Source organism: Erythrolamprus reginae, chromosome 1 (assembly GCF_031021105.1).
Source record: "Erythrolamprus reginae isolate rEryReg1 chromosome 1, rEryReg1.hap1, whole genome shotgun sequence".
NCBI lineage: Eukaryota > Metazoa > Chordata > Lepidosauria > Squamata > Dipsadidae > Erythrolamprus > Erythrolamprus reginae.
Genome location: NC_091950.1, coordinates 103,049,486 through 103,071,623, shown reverse-complemented (window position 1 = coordinate 103,071,623; position 22,138 = coordinate 103,049,486). Strand labels below are relative to the sequence as shown.

General features: G+C 40.5%; 1 pseudogene; it reads left to right on the top strand.

Annotated features, from left to right (window-relative positions):
* Positions 1-3,391: 3,391 nt before the first annotated feature.
* Positions 3,392-21,695, top strand: LOC139162364 (ribosome biogenesis regulatory protein homolog; annotated as a pseudogene).
* The last annotated feature ends 443 nt before the right edge of the window (positions 21,696-22,138 follow it).

Genomic DNA, 22,138 nt, shown 5'->3' with positions numbered 1-22,138 from the left:
TGGTAAAGTACTGTGAAGAGGTATATAAGTCTAAGTTTTACTGCTAACAAATGCAAATGTTGAAACTCTCAAAAAACAGGCAACTGGCTTCTATATGTCACTTTCAACTTTAAGTAGCCTAGTTTGGCCCAAGTTATAGATACAATAGCCTCCTAATTATGCTGGTGGCATTGGCAAATATAGGGACTGGAATACAGATTGTATGGTTCTGCAGAGAATAAGGAAGTTGGCTACACGGAGTTATACGGGGAGAGGTTGAAGCATTTTTAAAATCCCAAACAAGCTAACATTTGGAAGCATTGTAGGCAGATGCCTGCCTAATTCACTGAAGAATAAGGAGAAGAGCAAGAGTACAATCAGATGTGCAAGAATTTATTATTACAGCCAATCTCAATCAGAGTAGTTTTAGCCTTTCTGTGGAGACATTTTCTGGCTTAGTGGGTTGCTAATATAATTAAGGAGAAAAGCCATGTAGAATTAAAGAGAAATTTTCTAACAGTGAGAACAATTAACCAGTACATTGAGGGTGAACCTATGGCACACGTGATAGAAGTGGCACACAGAGCCATCTCTCCAGACAGATGAGCTGTCACCTGTTGCTCTTCTGAGTTCTGGTGTGCTGGCCAGCTGGTCTTCATGTGCACAGGAGCAGTGGAAACCAGAAGAGCAGCGCTGGGAAGATGATCTTCTGGTTTCTGGCACTTGCATGCATGTTCATGCATGCATGCATGCCAAAAACCAGAAGACCAGGTGACTGGTTTGCATGTGTGTGCCAGAAATTGGAAGATCATCTTCCCAGCACACAAATGCATACTGGGTAGCTGCTTTCTGGTTTTGGGTGTGCATGTGCACCCCCATTTCAACACTCAGTCCCAAAACAGTTCACCAACACTGAACCAGTGGAATTGGCCTTTAGAAGTTGTGGGTACTCCATTACTGAAGGCCTTTAAGAAGACACTGGACAGCCACTTGTCTGGAATGATATAGTGTAAGTGTCAAGCCACTGCAGAAGTCTCCTACTTGAGAAGGCATTGGACTAGAAGACTTCCACACTCCCTTTCATCTGTTATATATTTATCTAGTGTACATGGTCGGAGTAATTTTTATCCACTTGCAGTGCAGAAATGGTCATTATGCGACTTCAAAAAATTGTTAAACTTTAATAGCTGTAAGACCTATTCATTATGTCCAGGGATAATATAAGATGTGAGCTATCTATGGGCCATAGATTTTTTGCATTAAATTCCCATTATGCATCTTTAATATCTTATTAATGTACCCATCTTATTAACTCAAACTTGTCTTCTCTGTTTCTATTACTACTACTATTACTACTACTACTACTACTACTACTACTACTACTATTACTACTAATAACAACAATAGCAACAATAATAATAACAACAACAATAATACCACCCATAGACCAGACTATTATTTCCATAGACAACATTATTCAACATTTTTTTCCATAAACAACAATATATTTTCTCTAATGAAATACATTTTCCTATTAATATATTATTAACAGCAATAATATATTAATTATTGTTGCAATAATTGGAAATAATTTACATCATAAATCAAGAGTCAACATCCTTGATTCTTTTTCTAGTGATATCTCACAGTATTTGTTTAAGTAAAATATACTGAGATGTGGTTTAAATCCAGCAATTGAACTATTTTCAATGTAAAACCAATATTTCCAATGTATATCTAGAGAGAGTTTTTGATTTACTGTCTGATATCAGTGGTGTTTACATGGTGCTCAACAACGGAAATTATTTTTAACCTGATGGTAAAATAGCTGAAACAGCTTAATGTATAAACTATTAATGTATAAACTATTTAATAATGTTGCATGTGTACTTATACTGTGAAATGTCATACTGAGAACCTCCTAATTTACTTGTTGGGGGGAGGGAGAGCATCTAAAAGACATTGCTACCAGTTTGCGCATGTGTTCACGTATAGGTGGGCGGAGCCTTCAGTTACTGGTGCCACCGGTTCAGAGAACTGGACTGAACCGGAAGTAACTTACTACTATAAAATGTGCTTATGAGAAGCACATTTTATAAGGTTTGTGTTGCAGTAACTCCAAAGAACTGTGGTTGCTGGGATGGGAAGAAAGTTTAATGATAGATAGAAAAGTTTAAAAGAATGATTAACTCCTTGTGGAATCTCTCCTTATGGAGAGAGGAAGTAGTAACATTGCTAGAATGAAGGGGAAATGAAGTCACAAAGAATGACAAAGAATGAATTGAAGCATTAAATGAATGTTTTACAGGAGATTAAAAAATACCGGTACTAAAATATGCTGTTGGAAGCTGATTGTTGTATCTCCTCTCATGGATTACATCCAGGTTAGTGAGGCAGAGATACTGAATAAGTAAAAGAAAGTTGAAACCAACAACACATCCACCCTGTATGACACCAGTCCTAAAGACCTGAAGAAGGCAGAACAGAGAAGTAGCTACTTTCTTGTCCTTTAATCCCTAAGTATCAAGTTTTTAAACTGTTATCAGTTTAAAAATCCGAATTTATGATAACAAAAATACATAGTTTAGGTCAAATTCAGAGTAGTTTTTACTGAAGAACACATATTGGTATATTAACAACCTTTCTGTTACTGTTACTCTTTAACCAATATAAGCAGGTCACAAATTTCTGACTAGATGGTGATACACATTATATCTGTTCCCAGGGTTTATAATTTCATAATTACATTTCAGTCTTTCCTTCCCTTTTTTGGTTGACATTGATTCCAAATAATTGAACTACATCCCATCAATAATGCTGGCTACATTATGCTTCATTTTGTCATTCCCCCATTGAAGCTATTATTGATTCCAGATCATAGAAGAATGAATAAGGCTATGTTATTACCCATATTTTATTTCCTACCTTACACGAATATAATTTCAATAACAGTTTCTCAGAACAAAATTTTCAGATAGATCAGTCTACGTATAAATTGACATAAATACTTAAATGGGCCACTAACATAAACATTAATGGCTGAAGAACATGTTGAATCTAAACCAACACAATCTTAAACTGCATCAACAGGGAGATACAGTCCAAGACTAAGATTAACACCACTCTATAATGCCCTAGTCAGACCACACCTAGAGTACTTCATTCAATTTTGGTCTCCCCACTACAAAAAGGACATTGAAACTAGAGAAACTATAAAAAAGAGCAACCAGAATGATAAGGTGAATGGAAACCAAGACATATGAAGAGAGGTTGCTGGAACTGGGCGTGGATAATCAAGTAAAAAGGAGGACCAGAGGAGATATGATAGCAGTATACAGATATTTGAGGGGTTGCCACAGAGAGGAGGGGGTCACACTATTTTCCAAGGCACCAGAGGGCCAGACCAGGAGCAATGGATGGAACTGACCAAAGAGAGATTCAACCTGGAAATAAGGAAGAACTTTCTGACAGTGAGAGTGATCAACCGCTGGAATGGTCTGCCAGCAAAGGTTGTGAATTCCCCATCACTCGACACATTCAAAAGGAAATTGACTGCAATCTGGTTGGGGTGGTGTAGGGTTTCCTGCTTGAGTAGAAGGTTGCACGTGATGACCTGCAAGGTCCCTTTCAACTCAAATAAATGAATGAATGAATGAATAAATAAATAAATAAATAAATAAATAAATAAAATAAATAAATAAATAAATAAATAAATAGTTAGATTGGGCTGTCTCTTACTCTTTTTTTAAAAGAATTGTGTTTGGATTGGTGAGGACAAAGCCTTTTTTGGAGTATTGATATGTTGGAGTGATCACACTATTTCAGAGGAATTTATTAAATATTCAGCAAGGTGGCCTAAGGTAGTTTTCTTTCTTTTCTTTTTTAACCAAGAAAAAAAGACCTGTTGCTTCAGGCTGCTGCTCTCTTCTTCTTATGCTTTCCAGGGAGAGAATGTTAATGAGAATGATGCTAAACAGAGGTATAGCAACATATTCAGAATTATTCTTTATTGAACAATTTTTGGGTGAAGATTGAGAGGTTTTACATGTGCCAAAACAATATACTGTATTCTTCTTCAATATAAAGAATTGTCTAAAACAAATGGAGTTTTCACTACTTGGACTACATACTTGCCAAAGTTGGAAATGCTCACCACAGACTCACAAACTATTCAAGAATATTAGTTAAAATGTAATTGTTTGGGCTCATTACACACACACACACACACACACACACACACACACACACACACACACTTCTTCATTTCCAACTCCTACTATTAAATTGGCCAGGCAAAATATAGAGTGATGGGAAAATCTGAGATATATAGCTAACAAAGACAAATCTTTAAAGTCCAATTTGTTCCACTTCCATTTATGACACAGCTATATGTCTACCATGGACTTCACCTCATTCTTAAGAGGGTGTGCATAAGCGCACCAGTGTGCCATCGTCCCTGGCTTCCTGTCCCCATTTATCTGTATTTATTTCCTTTGTTCATGCATATGTTGCTATCTATACTTGTTATCTTGTACATGTTTGATAAACAAACAAACAAACAAACAATAAATAAATAAATAAATAAAATATACATGGAGGAATGTATACAGTGGAGTACCCCAAGACTCTGTTTTAGTATTCTTCAATATCTTCATCAAAGACTTGTACAAGGGGATAGATTGGGAACCTATCAAATTTGCAGATGACACCAAACTGGCAGGAATAGCCAACACTCCAGAAGAGAGGCACAAAATACAGAAGGATCTTGACAATCTTGAATAACGGGCGCTATCTAACAAAATGAAATTCAATGGTGAAAAAAGTAAGGTTCTACACTTAGGCAAGAAAAACAAAATGCACAGGTACAGTATATGTGGTGCATTGCTCAACAGTAGTAACTGTGACAGGGATCTTGGAGTCCTGATGGACGACCACTTAATAGGAGCCATCAGTGTGAAGCAGATGCCAAAAAAGCCAACACAGTTCTAGGCTGCATTAACAGAGGGATAGAATCAAGATCATGTGAGATGTTGATACCATTTTATAAGACCTTGGTAAGGTGACATTTGGAATACTGCATTCAGTTTTGGTCGCCACAGTGCAAAAAGGATGATGAGACTCTAGAAAAAGTGCAGAGAAGAGTAACAAAGATTATTATGGGACTGGAGGCTAAAACATATGAAGAATGATTGCAGAAACTGGGCATGGTTAGTTTAATGTAAAGAAGGAGCAGGGGAGACATGATAGCAGATCAATATCTCAGGGGTTGCCACAAGGAAAAAGGACTCAACCTATTCTCCAAAGCACCTGAGGGTAGAACGAGAAGCAATGGAAAAAAACTAAACAAGGAGAGAAGTAATTTAGAACTTAGGAGAAATTTCCTGACATTTAGAACAATCAATCAGTAGAATACCTTGCCTCCAAAAGTTGTGAATGCTCCAACACTGGAAGTTTTTAAGAAGATGTTGGATAACCATCTGTCTGAAGTAGTGTAGGGTTTCCTGCCTAAAAAGGGGTTGGACTAGAAGACCTCCAAGGTCCCTTCATAATAGAAATTAGCCAGAGACTTAGACTTTTAGGATCAATTTTCAGAAGGAAAGAAAGTAATGTAGCTGAAGAAGTTAGACTGCTAAAAATGTATTTATTACTATGTTCCTTGTAATTTTTTTCCATATTTAAATTAAGGAGAGGCACTTTTGACAGAAACCTCTTTGGTACATGGAATTCTATACTACTGTATATCTAACAAAGAACCACCCACTAAATGATAAAAAGTCTAGAAAACTCTTGAATTGTTCAATCCAAAAGTAAATCAAGAAAGAAAGAAAAACCAAATCATTTACTCCTTAACGGATCATGCATTTCATACTCACAATTGGATCACAAGGACCAGTTTGGCTTTGGCTAGTCCATTTTATCATAGGTGACTCCTGATGCTGTGGGCCCCCCAGATCATCAAATGATCATTCCAACAATTACAGAATGTAATTAAAATATAATGTATTAGCATTCCAAAATTGCTAGTGAATACTTCTAATTTATTCTCTACAAAGTGATGGAAAGTACTTTGCTTTGAAATGTTAAAAAAAATTATTGAAAACAATAAGCAAAAACTTTCTCATAAATAATGAAAGGGAATAATTATAACATTCTTGAGAAATTTTGGCAAGAGAAGGTGAGAATTGAAAAGTTGTTTTGGTCATTAAAAGCAGTGAAGAATGAGAAGGATGCTGCAGAAGATGAGTCAATCACAACCTGAGTTACTGAGGTTTCATTTTGCCTGAAATGGCAATTTAGGGAACTTAGTAAAGTATTTTTTTTAACCTAATGGATTTAACATTGTAGAGAAAATAATGCCCTTCATTGGAAGCTTTTGGGTTGGTCATTTATGGTCAGTCAATTTACTTCTAATCTATTGAAATTACTTCTCAATGAGAGATTCCATTTGATTCAAATCCTTCTTCAGTCGGGATTTGTCTTTTCCTTTTTTATTTAATCCGCATTCCCAACATAATAAGAATGCTATCATTCATTTAAATGTCTATGTTATAAATCTCACCTGCAGAGTTTATGTCTTAATAAATGTGGAAGATCATTTACCTTGTTGATGTTAACTGTAGCAAGAGGAAATGCAAAGCTATACACCTGCAGGAACTACTAGGTGAAATATATAAATATGAGAGTTGGGAACTTGTAGAATACAAAAGAGGATGGTATAGTCTCCATGTTTATGGTGCAATTTAATTTGAATTATTGATTAATATGGTCTAATCACACAAATGTTCTTACAAATGACTAAATGTCTATGAAAGATTTTCAGTCATCCAGGTCAGGGTTGTCTGAAAGGTGTTTTTTTTTTGAAAAGGCAACTGGACTATGTTTCCATTTTTATTTTTCTGTATGGATGCTACTTCAATAGATCATCAGTTTAGCTCATCTTCAAGTACCTTTTTTCTAGCAAGCACTGATTGATCTTTATCTTTTCTTTAGTGCATGACAGCAAATACACAAAAGATCTCAGGAAAGTAATGTTCATTACTTGTTCAGAATAAGAAGCACTGTCGCTTCATAATGGGGAGCCTGTGTTTGTGAGATTGACAGAGAAAGGCACACTCTGCAAGATCAGCACAGAGAGGTGAGGCTTGTACATGCCCAACAATAAAGTATTAAGTGTGAACACCATTGCATGAATGTTCATGCACAGTTAACAACAGCACTCAGAAGAACAGTTGTGGCATGCCCGATTTATTTTTTATTCTGTTTCAATTGTGGCGTTTTTAAATTGACTATTAGGAGTAACTATACCTAAAGTATCTTACCTAAAATAATTGATAGGGACCAGTATGGTTTCATAAAGGGGAGGCAGATTACACACCCAATTAGAAATATATTAAATACAATGGCTAGAAAGTAACAGAAAAAGTGGGGTATAATTAAATTGGATGTATATAAAGCCTTTGATTCAATAGATCATACATATCTATATACTGTAATGGAAAAATATGGAATTAATAAATCACATATAGAAAAAATTCAAAGGCTGTACCCAGGTGCGGGGGCAAGAATTAGAGTTAATAATAGGTTATCAAAAAGAGTAGAGCTACAAAGAGGTACCCATCAAGGTAGTCCTCTTTCGCCAAGGATATTTCTAATTGGTATTGAAAGTCTAGCAGATAGAATTAGGAATAATGCAAGAATACAGGGTTATAAAATAGGAAATGAAGAATTAAAAATAAATTTGTATGCAGATGATATCTCACTAGTCACAGAAAATCCGCTGGATACATTATATGAACTTAAAACAATTTTGAAAGATTTTGAGGCAGTTTCAGGAATGGAAATACATTTGAATAAATCAGAGATAATGTTAATGAACATGAGTTTGACATAGCAAAAAAAGAATAGCAGAGAAAGGAGGGATACAATTAGCAAAAAGGAGAATAAAATATCTAGGTATTCAAATAACTAAGAAAGAAGAGTGGCTTAAAAAGCAACTACATTTTAAAAAGGGTTTTAAACTCAACAGTAAGAAACAGCAAATAATTCAGATTTTATTCATTTCAGTAGCTATCATGTTATTTAGAATACAAAGCTTCACCAACAATAATTATTCAGATCGCTATCCCAGAACACACATAATCACTTTAATGAACTTCTGCCAGATCTGAGAAACTACTTCTTTATGACATTTTTGCTGCAAGATATAAGCTCGTCTGTCTCCAGTGAACTGCTTCATTGAGGAATCACCATCATCTTCCAAAAAAAAAAAAAGTCCTTTCATAATGAGAGAAAAAATGAATTAGTTTTGAAGGCCTAAAGCCATTATAATAATCAAATCATATTTCTGTGTTTTGAAGGCAAGCATCTATATTTCTGTTACATAAAGGTTTTGGAATTCAACAAAGAGACAGGTAATAAATGAGAAAATATTATAAGGGAATAACTACAATTCTTTTTTAAAGGTCATTGACAGATGAAAAAGTACTAGGTCCCGTTAATATTAGTTGTCAGAGTTTGTCTCAGTTCATTCCTTGTTGAAAATGTAATCTGGGACTATATACTCGATCTTTCAAGGCATATGGATTAACATCAGAGGCAAGCTTCAAATAATGCCTTTTCCTTATTTTAGATGCTCAGGGAAATAGGGAACACTAGAGATATTCTTTTCCACAAGCTGAGAAATAATATTTGTTAGTAGATATAGAGCTAGATGATATTGAAGGGGAATAGGAATATGGATATAATAATAGTAGAATAGGTAAAGTTACTGGGCCATAATAATAACTTGCAGTTTTGCTTCTGTAATAATTGCTTTGCTAAGAATTGGAATTGCCTCAGCCATTTTCTCTTACCAGCGATCTCACTTCTGCTATCTTGATTTTTTTTTTTGTACAATTCTGTGCCTGGTGGATATCTTAAGAATCAGAGTTGCTAAGCACCCAGTCTCTCCATTATTAAGCACTCATTCCCCCACTCATCCCCCTGTTCCTTTCTGCACAGCCAGTGCAGGGATACAAGGAAGGCATGGGCCAGGGCCCAGAATTGGGCATTCAGAAGGCATAAAAGACTGCCATACCTTCTCCAAAGTGTGGCCTTTCTTTACATGCTTCTCTTGTATACAATGTTCCCTCTAATGTGCGCAGCGCGCTGGGTGCAGGCAAAAACCAAGCTCAGCCCAGAGTTTTCCATGCCAGCGCAATGGAGCTGGCACCCCGTGGGCTCTAAGCCCCACCCCGCTTCTCCAGCTCTGTCACTGTGCACTGCTTCCCTGGGAGGTCTTGACATCAGCGGGCCCCTGTGCCATGGGGAAGGGGCGGGTGCAAGCCCCTTGCCTACACTGCCTCCTCTTCCACCGCCCTGCTGCCTGAGCCCATTTACAAGGGGCTGGTGGAAGATCTGATGTTGCTTTTGCTCTTTTTTTTGCCTATCTTTAGCAAAAGCAACATCGGGTCTTCCACCAGCCCCTTGTAAATGGGCTCAGGCAGCGGGGCGGTGGAAGAGGAAGCGGTGGAGGCAAGGGGTTTGTAAGCACAAGACGAGCACGGTGGTCAGGGCAGCAGGGGCCCCCTGACATCAAGCCCTGCGACGGCCAGCAAAGCAGGCTTGATGTCAGGAGGCCCCTGCGCTGACAGCAACCACTCGACCACTGTGAAAGAGTCTCAAAAGCCTTTTGAGGGGGTTTAAAGTAGGGCCTGGAAGATCCCCCCCCTCGCATTTTGAAATGGGGAATCCGGCAGTCAAAAGAGATGTCAGCTGTCTATTGTGAGTGCTGAGACAATGGGAGGAGTTGTGAAACTTCGGAGAGGGGGGTGGGGGTTGGAGAGGGAGGGCGAAGCTTTGGAGAGAGAGGATGAAAAGGCAGGAGGGGCTGGAGCCAAGTGCCTGGCAGCACATCTCTTCCCCACCCCGTTTCCCTCCAACACGGCCGGGTCGCCCCCTTCCCCATTTTGGAGTCAATGGAATCTGCTCCGGGACGATCCTTCATTTATTTCTTTATTGTCCAACAAATGAGAGAGTGAAGGGGGGGAGAGAAGGAGAGGACGCAGGAATGAGAGAGACCTGGAAGGAGAGAATGAGAGAGAGGGAAAAGAGAGAGAAAGAAAGAAAAGGGAAAGAGAGGGAGGGAAAGAGAGAAGTGGAGAGGAAGGAAGGAAGGAAGGAAGGAAGGAAGGAGAAATGGAGGGAGGAAGGAGGAAGAATGAAATGAATGGAGGGAAAGAGGTTGGAAGGACTTTTGGGGGGTGGTAATTTTTTTTAAATATTTCTCTCAACATACATTCAAACAATACAGTGTACTATCTAATTTTCCATGAATAAAATGCAGTATTTTCTTAGTAACTAATATCAATTATCCCAAAAGTTGCAAAAGTTTTTTTTTCTATTTTTGTCATCCAGTTACATACATTTTCTTTTAGTTAAATTCCCTCCTTAATGTTCCTTCAAAAAGTACAATACCAATTATATTTCTAACTTATTAACCAGTATGCCAAAGTGCTAAATTCAATTTCATTTATGCATTAATCCAAATAAGGATCACCTACTGCATATCTTATTATAATCAATGCTTCTAAATTTATTGAAACAGATCAGCAATTCCTAAATTCATATATATAAATAGAAAAAATAATTGAAGTTTAAAAAAGAGCAAACAAAACAATACTCCAAGCTTAATCAACCCTTCTCAAACTCCAATTTCTTCAATCTGAGCAGAACTTTGAACCAAACCCTTTTCTTTTTTCTTTTTTTGTATCCCCTTTTAATCCCCTTTTCCATTTTATTCTTTCTATTCTTCCTTCTAAGAAGAAAGGATTTTGTTAAAAAAATAAAGGGATTATTTGATCAAACTTTGGACACTTGACAAGTTAGTTATGATGGTGGCCATGTCCCAGGGTTATGTGAACATCTTTTGGGATCTTCTGACAAGCAGCTGCAGGGATTCACTTAACAACTGTGGCAAGAAAGGTGGTAAAGTGAGGCAGAACTCACTTAATAACCATCTTACTCAGGAGATAGAAATGTTGGCCTCCATTGGGGTCAGAACAGAAGTTGAGGATTATCTGTCTGACCAGTGCACTCTTTTAGAAGCAGATCAGCAGATCAGGAGTCCATTTTGAAGCTCCACAGAAAACATCTAGAGGTTCATTTACTGACCGTTCAAAGTCACAACGGCCCTGAAAAAAGTGACTTATGCCCCTTTTTCATACTTAGGACCTTTGCAGCAGCCCGATGATCACAGGATCAAAACTTTGCTGCCGTTTCATTTTTATGACCGTTGCTGTGTGTCCTGAGGTCACGTGATCCCCTTTTGTTTCTAACCGATCCATGCCCAGGCATGGAAATGTGCCACTCAGACGTTATACTTTTTTGGTCACACCGAAAAAAACTTAGAGGGAACACTGCTTGTATATGTTGGGAATGGTTACCCAGCCTTTGCTTTGTGCAAATTAAATAATAATAATAATAATAATAATAATAATAATAATAATAATAATAATTTATTAGATTTGTATGCCGCCCCTTTCTGAAGACTCGAGGTGGCTCACAACAGCAATAAACAATTTAGTACAAATTGAATAATTAAAAAACTGAAGCTAAAGCCCATTATTATTTTAGAACAGTAAGTACTACTCAGTTATACCACACATAAATCTTACTAGTTAATAAGGGAATGCATCAATTATCCCATGCCTGGCGACATAGGTAGCATAGGTAAAGGCTGATTCTTCTCAAGCATCTGCTTTCCATTTGGCTCAATGTTAGTTTAAGCATATCATCGGACCTTACAATATGGTTATGTAGCTTTAGAAATATTCTAAGTAGGAAGACTGCTGATTTGTGCAGGCTTTGTTACATTAGATTAATCTGCCAAAGCCAGCTAGCTCTGGGTGTCGCATCCAGTGCAACCATGTGACCATGGAGATGCCTGCTGATTGGCTGTATGCCGGCTCCAGCAAAAGCAGGAGATTGCTGGCATGGGATTGGTTTAACCATTGACAGCTGGCACTATATAAGAGCTGTTACCTCGGTTGTTGCTTGCTTGCTCCCTCAGTTAGCTAGGAGCCAGTCACTTTGTTAGCTGGGGCCGAAGTCTCAATAAAATCAGTTGAATTGTTTCTGAGCCTCGCCTCAGTCATTTCTTGCCTCATTAGATATAACATTGGCAACAAGGATGAGATGCTGGCAACTCAGAAAGAAAGTCATTGCACTGAGGAAAAAAACATTTTTTCCCAAGGTGAGGAGAGGTCGCAACCATAGTTCCCTCTAAGCTGAGCAGTGAGCAATCGCTCACTTAAAAATCATCATCAACTCAGAGTTTTCCAAACCTGCCCAGAAAGAGTGAGAGGGAAGGAGAGAGAGAGGAAGAGAGAGAAACAGATAGAAAAAAGAGAGGAAGGAAAAGAGAAAGAAAAAGAATGGGAGTAAGGAAGAGAGAAAGAAAATCAAAATCTAGTTTGAAACTAGCTCAACTATTTAAGTGGCATTTTGATATTGATAGAGTTGCCCTATTATGAGCTCACTGTTATAGACACACAGTACAGTATTTTATTTTGAAATTCTCTGAGGCAAAACAGGGTGGGTTTTTTTGTTTGTTTGTTTGTTTGTTTGTTTGTTTGTTTGTTTGTTTGTTTATTTATTTATTTATTTATTTATTTATTTATTTATTTATTTATTTATTTATTTATTTATTTATTTATTTATTTATTTATTTATTTATTTATTTATTTATTTATTTATTATTTCTGTGCCGCCCAGTCCCAAAGGGACTGCTGCTCAGACACTATACTTTTCCGCCCCCCCCAAAAAAAAAATTAGAGGGAACACTGGTCGCAACAATGAGATAACAACAGAAAATCACCTTAGAAGTCTCAATAAAAGGAGTTGAATTGTTTCCGAGCTGAGCCTCTCTTTTCTCGCTTCTTTATCAGATATAACACTGGACATTAGTGCCTATGTGGAAATATACCTGAAACTCTAGGTATTTTGCATTAAGCGGCATTAACAGAATAACAGAGTTGTAAAGGGTTTTGGAGGTCCAACCCTGCTGAAGTAGGAGACCCCATACCAGATAGATCCAATTTCTTCTTAAAAACTTTCAATGATGGAAACCCACAATTTCTAAGGGCAAGTCATCAAACGGTGTAGATTCCCCCTCATTGGAAGTAAGCTTTCTCTTAATAGGAAAGAAATAATGTTATTAAAGGAAAATCAAATACAGAATCAAATAAAAACAAAAAAAAAGCCACAAAGTTTATAGCTAGAGAAATAATAAAACAAAATGCAATGGAATTATAATGTAGCAAAAAAAAAAAAAAACACACAGTCCAGACTGAACACCTGCAAAATGCCTTCATTTCAGTAACAATCATCTTTAAAGTCTTGGCTAAATAACTGCCATAGGTTAACACTTTTAATAACAATTCCTTGCCAGAGGCTATTTGATGGAAGAACGAGTAAGCGAAAATGGCTCGATTTACTTTTATTCTGTTACAAGTTTCATTGAGATTAGTTGAGCTGTGAAGATCATTTGCTGAGGCATTTCATTCAGCACAGTTGCTTTGGGGCCCTCCCGAGATCATGTGCAGACCACTTCTCTGCTGGGAGAGCTGGCAAAGTGAAACAGGGCAAAATGCCACATGAAATAAATTACATAGGTGCAGGAAGTAGCCATGGTTATAAATATATTTATATCCTTCTTTCCCTCCTAAATTAATCCACAATGACATGCAGAACAAAGTTTTAAATTTTAAAAAGGACTAGACACAAAATAGTAGTATTATAATGTGGACTATAAAAATGGGATAACAATGTAAAGTGTTGCTGCCAGGACTAATAAATGGTAGTGTACATAAAGTACAGGGGTGGGTTCCATTTACTTTTGCCACCAGTTTGCATTGCCACATTAGGCACACACACGTGTCTGCTATGCCTGCACACACACGCATGTCCCCTAATGCAATTCTGTTTCTGCACATGCTCAGTATTATTATTATTATTATTATTATTATTATTATTATTATTATTATTATTATTTCAATATAACACAGCAAACGAGATCACTATGCTGGATTTCTGCGGAGAGGGGCGGCATACAAATCTAAATAATAAATAAATTTCGTATTACATCACCAGTCGGGTGCTTCCCAAGCACCTAGGACTGTGTGATGTAGCGGCGAATTATGTTTGCCGATCCCAGTAAAGCGGCCTTTTGCAATTGACAGATGGAGATTTTGTCAATTCTGATGGTTTTCAAATGTCTGCTGAGATCCTTTGGCACTGCGCCCAGCGTGCCAAGTACCACTGGGACCTCTTTCACTGGCTTATGCCAGAGTCGTTGCAGCTCGATTTTTAGATCTTCGTATTTCACTAATTTCTCTAACTGCTTCTCCTCAATTCTGCTGTCTCCTGGGATTGCGATGTCAATGATCCATACTTTCTTTTTCTCCACGATCACAATGTCTGGTGTGTTATGCTTCAGAATTCGGTCAGTCTGAAGTTGGAAGTCCCACAGTAGTTTTGCTTGCTCACTTTCGACCACTTTTTTGGGCTTATGATCCCACCAGTTCTTTGCCACTGGTAAATGGTAGTTCCGGCACAAGTTCCAGTGGATCATCTGTGCCACAGCATCATGTCTATGCTTGTAGTCAGTCTGTGCGATCTTTTTGCAGCAGCTGAGTATGTGATCGATTGTTTCATCGGTTTCTTTACAGAGTCTGCACTTTGGATCATCTGTTGATTTTTCAATTCTGGCTTTGACAGCATTTGTTCTAATGGCCTGTTCTTGTGCCGCAAGTATTAGTCTTTCTGTCTCCTTTTTGAGTGTTCCACTTGTAAGCCATGAGCAGGTCTTTTCTTTATCCACTTTGCCTTCAATCTTCTCCAAGAACTGTCCATGCAATGCTTTGTTCCGCCAACTGTCCATATGACATTGAGTTACATTTTTTCTGTACTGGTCCTTAGTTTGCTTCACCTTGAGAAGCTTCCTATTGTTGACCTCCATCAATGCTGACTCTTTGCTCCCCTTCACATAGTCAGCTAATGCATGTTTCTCTTCTTCTACTGTCTGCTTCACTTGCAAAAGTCTTATTATTATTATTATTATTATTATTATTATTATTATTATTATTATTTAGATTTGTATGCCGTCCCTCTCCGTAGACTCGGGGCGCCTCACAACAACAATAAAACAATGTACAACAAATTTAATAATTTAAAATCACTAAAAACCTGTATTAAAAAGCAAAAAACATACACACAAACATACCATGCATAAACTGTATAGGCCCGGGGAAGAGGTCTCAATTCCCCCATGCCTGACGGCAGAGGTGGGTTTTAAGAAATTTACGAAAGGCAAGGAGGGTGGGGGCAATTCTAATCTCCAGGAGGAGTTGATTCCAGATAGTCGGAGCCGCCACAGAGAAGGCTCTTCCCCTGGGTTCCGCCAAATGATATTGTTTAGTCGACGGGACCCGGAGAAAGCCAACTCTGTGGGACCTAACCCATCGCTGGCACTAATCTGTGATGCCATTGTGACATCACCAGTGGGTTGTTACTGGTTTGGGTAATGTGTTCGAAACCGGCAGGAACCCACCCCTGCTAAAGTACATAAAAGTGTTTATGCTGGGTGATCAATTATGTTGTGAATTGCTATATAAAACTCAGTGGCATAGGAGCCTCCCATATTTCTCCAGAGAATGAGTTCCATAATCAAATAAAACTGTGATGGCAAACCTATGGCATACATGTCACAGGCGGCAAGTGGAACCATATTGGACAGCACATGAGGCGTTGCTCTATGTCAGGTCCAGCACACATGCATTCCCTGGCCAGCTAATTTTCAGCCTTGGGGAAGACCATTTTGCTTTCCAGAAGCTTCAGGTTATGCCAGAATGCAAAAACCCCACCCAATGGGCAAAGCGGAAGTTTGGAAAAAGATTGCTGGTTGTGCTGTTTTTCAGACTCTGGGTCTTCAGGAAGCTTCTCTAAAGACTCCAGAATGCAAAAAAAACCAGCACAATGGGCAAAACGGAAGTCTGTTTTTCCAAACTTCCGGTTCACCTGTTTGGCTGTTTTTTCACTGTCATAGGCTTCAGTGAGGCCATATGCATGCACAGGGACAGGGGGGAGGGAATTGTGGGCATGTGCATGGGCAGTACTGGGGGAGGTTGCACATGCATGGGGGCATGTCTACAGTCTACCTGTCCCCATTTCTAAGAGGTCTGTAAGGGGTGTGCATAAGCGCATTACCGTGCCTACCGTCCCTGTCCTACTGTCCTATTGTCCTATTTTATAATTACTTTTCACTTATGTTTATGCAAACGAAGCAGTGGAAGTGATGTGCCGATGCCTGGAGGCTGTTAGGGTCTGGATGGGTGTCAACAGACTCAAACTCAACCCGGATAAGACGGAGTGGCTGTGGGTTCTACCTCCCAGGGACAACTCCATCTGTCCGTCCATAACCCTGGGGGGGATTATTTACCCCCTCAGAAAGGGTCCCAAACTTGGGCATCCTCCTCGATCCACAGCTCACATTAGAGAACCACCTTTCAGCTGTGGCGAAGGGGACGTTTGCCCAGGTTCGACTGGTGCACCAGTTGCGGCCCTACCTAGACCGGGACTCACTGCTCATAGTCACTCATGCCCTCATCACCTCGAGATTCGACTACTGTAATGCTCTCTACATGGGGCTACCTTTGAAAAGTGTTCGGAAACTTCAGATCATGCAGAATGCAGCTGCGAGAGCAATCATGGGCTGCCCTAGGTATGCCCATGTTACACCAACACTCCGCAGTCTGCATTGGTTGCCGATCAATTTCTGGTCACAATTCAAAGTGTTGGTTATGACCTATAAAGCCCTTCATGGCATCGGACCAGAATACCTCTGGGACCGCCTTCTGCCGCACGAATCCCAGCGACACGAATCCCACAGAGTTGGCCTTCTCCGAGTCCCATTGACTAAACAATGTCATTTGGCGGGCCCCAGGGGAAGAGCCTCCTCTGTGGTGGCCCCGACTCTCTGGAACCAGCTCCCCCCAGAGATAAGAACTGCCCCCACCCTCCCTGCCTTTCGTAAACTCCTTAAAACCCGCCTTTGCCATCAGGCATGGGGGGACTGAGACATCTCCCCCAGACCTATACAATTTAAGTATGGTATGTCGGTGTGTATGTCTGCTTTAATAATGGGGATTTTAATGTTTTCTTTTTTAATCGTTAAATTATTAGATTTGTTATGAACTGTTTTCTATCGTTGTTGTGAGCCGCCCTGAGTCTATGGAGAAGGGCGACATACAAACAAACAAACAAACAAACAAATAAATAAATAAATAAATAAACTACTACTACTATCCTATACTTGTTTGACAAATAAATAAATTTAGTATTGGCAATGAAACAATAGAGAGTTTAGGCATAGATCCTCCCTGAAGGATATTATTTATGGATCAGGGCTGTGCTATAGGTTCGCTTGTGCCTGTGGGTTATCAGAGAGCCAGTCATGAAGAGAGCATGAGGCTCCTCTCCCAGCCCATATGCTGCCATTTGGGTTCTTTTACCCTCTGCTCATGCACAGAATGTTTTGTTGGCTTCCGGGCAGTTGGGTGGAGTCTCACACTCCCTTCACATCTGGCTCTCTGATGACTCACAGGCACGAGTGAACCAGGAGCGTTTCACCCCCAACTATGTATCTTCTTACCTTTGGTATCGTATTTCGTAATGAACATGCAGAACAATATATTTTTCAAGTAATATCAGACTAGAGAACTAACTATCTCCAACCTTGGTGAATAGCAATTAAAGCAAATAGAGTATTCCACTCAGTGAAAGAGGTTGAATCTAAACATGTGCAATCTTTTTCTTACCTTCCTACATTTAGGATTTTCCTGTCTTCAGACTGAGTGCAACAAAAATGAACAGCCATAACTGATTGTTGCTGCAACATCTCCCACTGATTGCATATCACACTGGCTCAGTAGGCATTTTTAACATTATAAAATAGCTTCATTTTAAACTCAGAATTACAAGAATAATTAATTAAATATGCTGGTAGCCTTCAGGTCATATAACCCATGAAGTTTGCAACCTGAAATGGTTTGCTTCAGAGCCATCTTTGCTGTCTTTTTCTTTATTTTATTCTTCCTTTCCTGGAGGACAAGAAAACAAGGGGAAATGGGTTTAATACTCAAGGGGATTTTAGGCAGAATGAAGGTACTCAAATGCAATAGGGGAGAGAGCTTATTTGTCTTTAATCATCATGAGAGAGAAAAAACCAAAGCTATTTTCAGCTTACGTTAAGCAGCTTCTGCTACCAACCAACCAAACCCCCCCCCCCCCCCCATTCTTCTATGCTGATATTTATCCTCCTTTGCCTTTGAGGGTACGTGATATACAGACACTGCAAAGCAAATAAATGAATATATAAAATGGATCCTACTAGGTTGTGGATATGGATTAAGGTATAACATATTTGGAAACATTTCTCTTCTTACCACTTGGACTGGCAATAAAAATACAGTACTTTAAAATAAATATTTGGCATTCAAGAAGTTGGTCAAGTAGTAACTAACATAAGAGGAAGGGGAGGAAGGAAGGATTAAGCAAAGTATGTATCCATCTCAGTTAGAAGGAAGAAGTTGAAAAGACTGGAATTTGTTGACCATCATCATGGAATATGGATGGAATAGCAATGAGTGACACTTTACGTAGAAACATAGAAGATTGACGGCAGAAAAAGACTTCATGGTCCATCTAGTCTGCCCTTATACTATTTCTTGTATTTTATCTTAGGATGGATAAATGTTTATCCCAGGCATGTTTACATTCAGTTACTGTGGATTTACCAACCACGTCTGCTGGAAGTTTGTTCCAAGCATCTATTACTCTTTCAGTAAAATAATATTTTCTCACATTGCTTCTGATCTTTCCCCCAACTAACCTCAGATTGTGCCCCCTTGTTCTTGTGTTCACTTTCCTATTAAAAATACTTCTCTCCTGAATCTTATTTAACCCTTTAACATATTTAAATGTTTCGATCATGTCCCCCCTTTCCCTTCTGTCCTCCAGACTATACAGATTGTGTTCATTAAGTCTTTCATGATAAGTTTTATGCCTAAGACCTTCCACCGTTTTTGTAGCACATCTTTGGACCCGTTCAATTTTATCAATATCTTTTTGTAGATGAGGTCTCCAGAACTGAACACAGTATTCCAAATGTGGTCTCACCAGCACTTTATACAGTGGGATCATAATCTCCCTCTTCCTACTTGTTATACCTCTAGCAATGCAGCCAAGCATTCCACTTGCTTTCCCTACAGTCTGAAAGGATTTGGAAAGGATTTTCTACCAATAACAAAAAGCTACGACATACCAAGCCTACATGGATCTGCAACATATAAACTACTACTTTATTATATTCTTTCTATTTCTACCAAAACTCTATTATATCTTACCAAACAGACTCCACATCAAATCCCAACCACATAAAATTGACAGTAAACATCTGGGAGCAGTAGAATCAGCAATAAAGATAGCTTGGAGGTGGCAAGTAATACTAGACACAGTGAAGGTGAAAATAGAAATAATTCTAGTTGTTGTGTAATATTTCAACTCAAGCAAGCAGTCTGAGTGGGAAAAAATGTTTTCATAAAACTGTGATATGGATAGCCTTTTTCACAGAAGTAAACCAATTACTGGATAATTCTAAAATTCTCTGTATCAGCTGTGTTTGTTTTTCAGCCTCCTTTTTCAACAACTCTTGATCCCATTCTATTTATGCCTTTTTTCAGGCATTTGGATGAACATGAGTTGAACTTCACAATGAATAACAGAATGGGCTGCACAAACAAGTCCAACCATCATGGGGTCTGTTCCAGGGGTGAGTTCTAATTTACATTGCTGCCAGTTCACTTCCTCTCATGCCACATGGCCAAATTCCCAAAATAAAAGCTAAAAACACAATGGCAACCACAGGCACAGTGCCAGAAACCCGGCTTCAGCACATGTGCAGAAGAAAAAAGCCAGGAAAACATTCCCCCACAAAGAAATGAATAAAAAATCCCCCCCTCAAAAAAGCTGAAAACAAGATGGCGATTGCATGCACTGTGCTCAAAACTCAGCTTATGTGCATTGTGCAGAAGGGGGGAAAAACTGTTAAACCCTCCCTTCCCAAAATTCTAAAAAAAAAATCTTAAAAAAAGAAAAAGATGACAGCACCCACAGACCAGCACCAACTGAATTGGATCTGTGTCATTATTGTGACATCACAAGTAGTGTTGGGCAAACCCAACAAAGTTTGGGTTCGGCAGGTTTGGATGAACTTGGCGGCAATTTCGGGTAAGTTCACTGAACCCGAACACTTCTGCCCCCCTCCCGTCTTCTGCCAAAGCAGCCCGCGGCCGCCTGTCTCCTTTTATTTCATATGGAAAAGGCTAGGATGCTGCAGCCACACATTTTCCGTAAGAAATAAAAGGAGACAGGCGGCCATGGGCTGTCCTGGGCAATGGGCGCAACAGTGGGGGATAGCCGCGCTACCTCCGAGCCCAAAATTTCCCCGCCTCGGGAATGGCGCTGCAAGCAAAAGGAGGCGTGGAATCCCATTTGCTTGCCACCCATGAGGGGATTCCGGGGACGGGACTTTGATGTAACGGAGACTACTTCCTGGCCCATGGCTTTATTTCCTCCTCAACTCCCCCGTTTCAGCCCTGGCCAGGAAGGAGTCTCCATGAGGTTGTGCTCCAAAGAGCGCTGGGGTGAGCTAAGGCTGCCCTAGGCAATGAGCACAACAGTGGGAGAACGGCCGCGCCACCTCCGAGCCCAAAATTTCCCCTCCTCGGGAATGGTGCTGCAAGCAAAAGGAGGCAGGGAATCCCATTTGCTTGGGGTCCACGAGGTGATTATGGAGGTGGGGCTTTGACATCACAGAGACTCCTTCCTGGCCGAGGTCGAAACAGGGGAGTTGAGGAAATAAAGCCACGGTCCAGGAAGAAGTCTCCGTGACCTGCTGCTGGCCTTGGCCCAGGACAACACGCAGCTGCTGGTGGGCCAGCTGTGGGTGCTGCCGTCTGAGTGGCTGGAAGCCAGTGCGGGGCCCATGGTGGCCCGCCTGCCTGAGCCTTCAATGTGCCTGTCCAGGGAGAAGCCGCTGCCCAAACCTCAGCCACTGACCAAGTGGGAGCAGTTTGCACGCCTCGAGGGCATCTGGCCAATGTGCAACAAGAAGCGCGGCACACTGGTCTGGGACAAAGCCACCCAGGAATGGAGTCGGTGCTGGGGTTACCGCCGAGCCAGAGGCGACCCCTCCCACGACTGGCTCTTGGAAGTGCCGGACTCGGCTGAGCCCATGGAGGACCAGTTCACCAAGCAGCACCACGAGAAGCTTGAGCGGGTGACATGAAACAAGATCAACTGCCTGATGAACCTGGTGCATGCCCAGCGGGGGCCCCGTCCGCCGACCTCCACCCGATGGGCCACCAAGACTGGGCCAAGATGAGCCACATTGCCACCCTGGCTTGCAACTCCACCACCACCCGGGGCTGCTTCCAGCGTCGCCTGCCTAAGGAGCCCACCGTCATCCAGACCAACATGGCCAGCAGGAAGAAGTGGTGCTGGAAGTGGTGCTGGAAGGGGAGAAGAAGTGGCACCTGGAACTGGCCCGCAGCCTGACTAGCAAGAAGACCGCCTTCTTGGGGCACCTCCAGCTCGATCCAGTTCACAGAAGAAGGTGAAGATCAAGCTGGGGGCACCCCCTTTATTCCCCGTGATCGGTTCATTTTTGTCTTCTTTTACTGTAGCCACCACCACTGAGGTTATCTGGGGCTGGTGGTGGTGGCTTTGAGGTCTAATCCCAAATCCAGGAGCTCCACGCAGATATCAGACACTTACACTTTTGTCCAGCTTGATCTGGACAAAAGCTCAATCTGAGTCAGAGCCCTCTCAGCCTCCTCCTCCCGCCCACCTCCCACTTGAAGCTGCGGGCTGGAATCCTAAATAGCCAGCCGGCAGAAACTGCCTCCCGAGCCCTCTTGCCCGGCAGGAGGTGAAGCGCTGGGGGGAAGGTGTCAGGCTCCATCAAGTGGGCGATGGCTGGGAGCCTTTGAAATGAGAGAGAACTAGGGGCAGGGAATTTCGGTGGCTCCCGGCCATCGTCGCTTGATCAAGCCTGACACCT